Genomic DNA, 5047 nt, shown 5'->3' with positions numbered 1-5047 from the left:
AGCTGAGGATCCGACGTGGAGCGCGTTAGTTTGACGATGTTTGAACGGCGTTTGACGGTGTTTGACGACGTTTGCGTTTCTTCAGGAGATCCTTGGAGATCTCTGGTTCTCCTGCTCGCGACACTTTTGTCAGGTGAATCTCGTTTCGTCGCGAGCCTCGACGTTTCTTCTTCTTCTTTTTTTCATTTAGTGGAAGAACTTCCGTCACCGTGGACGTTCCTCGTCGTGGTTCGATGCACCGCAAAAAATCAGCTGCGCTCAGCTGGAACGTCATAACCACGCTGTCCGGGCTACGTGCTTCTTGTCCAGCCGACGATGATTTCTCGTTCTTCTTATAGCCGAGTAAATTCTCGCTGTACCTGGGCACCAATCCGTGCGCCTTTTTGCCCCTATAACCGGAGAAGAGAGAGAGAGAAGAGGAGGAGGAGGAAAGATCGTACGTTATTCCCTCGATAACGTGATATTTTGATTTCACGTCGCGGCGACAGGCCGGCGACAGGTGTACGCTCGCAGGGGGATTTCTTGTTGGCCGCGAGCGAGCAAGCGAGCGGACCTGGTGCCTCTGCGCCAGGCCTCGCAGCATTTTATGGTAACATTGATAATTTACGATCACGCTGGAAAAGCCGCGGGACCGTGAAGCAATCTCTTGGTCCGTCGCTGCCGTGAGCCAGGAAAGCTTTATCGGCCGTCGCGTCGCTTATCCAGGTGCGTCATTACCTTGATAGCAGCGTGTGCGTGCAGTTCGAAAAAGAAAGCTTATCGAGGTCTTCCAGGAAACGCAGCGAACACGTGATACCGGCGGGAAATCGGAATCGTATCTTGATCGTGTGGCTCGAACGCGCGGCGCTAAGCTGATCTGTTCTTCTTCTTTTCTCTCTCTCTCTCTTTCTCTCCTGGTCTTCTCTTTTTTTTTCTTCTGTCCTTCCTTTTTCGACGCACAGGGTTTCTTTTCTGTCGGACAAGTTGCCTTCGGTATATCGTGTATCGCGCCCGTATCGACGCACGAGAAAGCTCGATCCGCAAGAAAGACGCTTCGTGTTTACGTTGCACTCGAGTTGAACGTGCGCAGATCGATCGTGACAATTCTTGCGGAGCAGCCGATACACAGAGGTGACGCGCGACTTTTCGTCAATGTCTCGCGCGTGATAATGTAATCAGTCATCGGGGCGTTGTTGATCAAATCCAGCGATACGCGGGAGATGTTGGCCTGATGGTGGAGCTTGTAAGAATCAGAGATGGATTGTTTCTTTCGAGGGGGCGGGTACATCATTTTTCTTTTGTATTGAAAGAACGTAGAACGTTTCGTGGTTATTTTGTGTTAATTAGAATTTTTTGGGGGCAAGTTTGTGTGTATTAAAAATTAATTCTTGTCTTTTTGTCTTAGTGCACGTTTTTCTCGGAAACTACGGGTGTGATTTTGATGATTTTTATTTAGTCTGTTCGGCAATGATTGAATACCTGCAGTTTGATCGTTTTCAATTTAAAAAAATAGGTTCAATAATTTTAGATTTGAGTGTTTGAAGATGTACAAAATATGAGGTTTAATGAAACCAGTGGTAAAACTCACATGAAGCTTGGATAACGAAAATCTTTCATTATAATGTAGTTTATCGTATAAGAAAAGTGTGAAGAAGAATCTTTTAGAATATATTCACTTAGTACTGAAAAGAAAGAATCGAAATGTAGGCAGTTTTACGTGTGTTTTTCCCCTTAATCGTGTGATGAATTTTTATCTGCATTTCATTGTTTACGTTTCTCGTGATTCTTTCTTTTTTCTTCCATGTCAAAACTAATTTAATGTCTAATGATAATTAAATTGAAAGAGCATAGTAGTACTCATATTTTTCCTCATATTAACTATACTCCACCTAAAAATTCACCCACACTTGAAAAACAAAAGTACATTCACTCTTCCCTTCACTCATCACCAAATAACACAGTTAAATTAACAAACTACATCAATCCAAAAATAAAAAATTGATTTACCTCAAAGTTATATAAATTCAAATACACTAAACACGTTACCAAACATCTCAAAACTACCATAAAACACAACCTGCCACAGTTACCAAAACCACAACAAACCACGATCACTTTCCTCCCAAAAACCTTCGAAATTACCGAAAAACAATTTCCGGTTGCATTGAAAAATCTCGATTTAAAAAAATTCAATAAACGAACCCAGCTGATCTACCTAGCCATGCTAAATCGCCATTACCCGGAGCCTAATAGAAACGCTTAACATTCTTGCCGGATATTAAGATATCGTTGCGGTGGAGCCTCTCATTATCCGTGATACGATGGCGCCTAATATCAAGGTGCGCAAGGTTCGTCGGGCATGTCCCGCTTTTTTCATCGACATGTCGAACACTTTTGGTACACCGTGCTACTCGATAGTTGATGCGCGAGCGCGGTCTCCTCTGGTAGTCACCGCAAGGGCCCCTCTCGTTCGGTGCAGTTCAACAAAAGGGGAGACACAGGGTGGCGAGGCGGTGTTGTATATGTATGGTGGCCGGCAAACAAGAGGGGCAGGTGGAAGGTTGTGCAACCTGTTGCTTCGTTGCTGGGACGAGAGAAACGAACGGTAGGATGAGAGTCGTTCGGGTTTGGTTGCGGGTCGGCATGAGACGGCACACACCGGAGAAACATTCTGCCCTTGGGTATAGCAATCACAATGGGGCGAGTCTCCTTCTCCCGGTGATGTACGCTCTCGTTGCTCCTTCGTTCCTTAGGTTCTCCTCTTCGTGCTCCTCTTCGTCGTCTTGTTTCTTTCTGTTGGCCTGATGCGGTTCTTCTCCGGTCACCTCTCCACCTCTTTCTTCTTGAACGTCGCGCCCTCAGGACACGATCCCGATCTGACGCGATTTGCATAATTCCAGTATCCCCGCCCAGCCGTTCAGCTGCTCAATTATTAGCTGGAATTTAAGACGTGTTTAAGAAAATAGCTCGACCCGGTTGCTTTTTGCTTCTGCCGATTCGAGTGGCTTCTTTGCTCGCGGTGCATGATGTTAGTCCCTTTGCCCCGGACGAACGTTTGTCGTTGGTGGAAAGTGAATCTGCATGTTTGTGCATTCTTCCATGTTTATGGTTTTGGTTATAGTTTGTCGTACCTTTGGATGGTTTGATCTTGGGGTGATTTGGTGAGGTTTGAGAAACTTAACGCTGTAATTTTCTGTCGATTCTTGATTTGAGGGATTTTGAAAGGAAAAATTGAACTGTGGTCTCTTAGACTATGTTAGATTCTGTCTTGCTTTTGGATGGTTTAATCCTGAGAGAATCTGGTGAGGTCTGAGAAACTTAACGCTATAATTTTCACTAGGTTTGCAAAGTTCAAATTTTCAATTTTTGGTTTGAGTAATTTTCAAAGAAAAAATTGAATTGTGGTCCCTCACACTGTCAGATGGTGTTTTTCTTATGGATGGTTTAATCCTGGGTTAATCTGGTGAGGTCTGAGAAACTTAACGCCACAATTTTCATTCGGCTTGCAAAATTCAAATTTACAATTTTTGATTGGAGAAATTTTAAAAAGGAAAATTGAAATGCGGTCTCTCTACCACTTAATTAATTTTGAAAGAGAAAATCTCCTATCATCTAGAGAAAAAATTTCCAACCAACGTAGGATGAACCAAAAATCCTAAGCATACCAAATTCTTGCTTTAATAGCAAATTTTTGAACACCGAATGCTATTACTTCTACCGTAGCTGATATCGTCCAGTGATTAAGTCGTACGTAGGCAGCGAATGATTTCTCTTCACCGCGAAATCATTGGAAAAAGCTCGAAGTTATGTTATAACCGAATTGTCGTACGATTTGTCGTCTACTAGTTTAATAAAGCGGATAATCGAAACAGGAATTTAATATTCGCCGGGTTTTACGAGTCACTCCTGGCCACGATCGAACGATACGTGGTAGGCAAGAAAGATATTTGTCGAGGCATTGAATCATTATTAGACTCAAACAACACTTGCCGTCAGCGGTGAAACGAGCGACACTCGTACACCGTTATCACAGAACACGCTTTTATCAGCGGTGCGATATGGTAACGAGGTCTGTACCTACGGATGTCTGTTGCGGTTTTTGCGCTCCACATCTCAAGATTTGTTGGTTGTTCTTGATTAAAACATTTACGCTCGGTTGCGCCGCGGCAATTGTACTTTCCGCAGCCAATTGACTATGACAGAAAAATCCTCGAGTATTTTATGTACAGGAGAAATGTGTTCTTATTAAAGGATTCGATGTTCGACCGGTAACGCGAAGTTACGTGTATAACAAGTCGCAAAAGTAATCGGCTATCTTGACTTCCGTGCGACAGATATGATTCTTCAATTCGATAACTTTTGGGAGAAAACAACTTTGTTGATCGTTCGTTCGTTTCCTTCAGATTCCAGGAATACTATGGAATGGTGCAGAAAATTCAGAGATTTAGATATTTTCAGATGATACCATGTTTACTATACAGGGTGCTTAAAAATAATGTTTAATATTTTTCTGTTGCTTTTGGAAATGTGAATAGTTGGAGAAGATGAAGTATCAGTGTTAGCAGTATTTTGTTTTTAAATGTTACTTCTATGAAAGTGTTAATGTTTTCTGGAGCGCCCTGTACAACATGCTTTCCTTTCAAAAATAGAAATCTGTCTTCCATCTGATTCACCCTTTGAAACTAATTAAGTTACGTACTAAAATTTTCTCGCACCACTGTAAGTAGAGAAAATAATTAAGCGGCCAGTTTATATGGGCCACCCTGTATATTAAGAAAAGGAGTGACTTTTAATTGCAATTAAAAAATTTTCTTTACAAAAGATATCAAATTTTTCTTCCGATTTTGGAACGAAAATTATTTTATACAGGGTGTTAAATATCCAACTGACAAAATCATATAATTCAACGTAACAAAAATCGAACATCTCGGTGAATTATCGGAAAATTAATCGCGAATGATGTACCAGAGACTTTTGCGACTCACTATAGTTAGGTATCGTGATCGGGAATGCGCCGTCCCTCGAGACCCTTTCCTCTCAGCACGAATGTGCAACGTCAGGCTCATGT

The sequence above is a fragment of the Habropoda laboriosa genome, unplaced genomic scaffold (genome assembly GCF_001263275.1).
Source record: "Habropoda laboriosa isolate 0110345459 unplaced genomic scaffold, ASM126327v1 scaffold96, whole genome shotgun sequence".
Lineage (NCBI taxonomy): Eukaryota > Metazoa > Arthropoda > Insecta > Hymenoptera > Apidae > Habropoda > Habropoda laboriosa.
The sequence above is the reverse complement of the archived record's forward strand: the minus strand, read 5'-3'. Positions refer to the sequence as shown.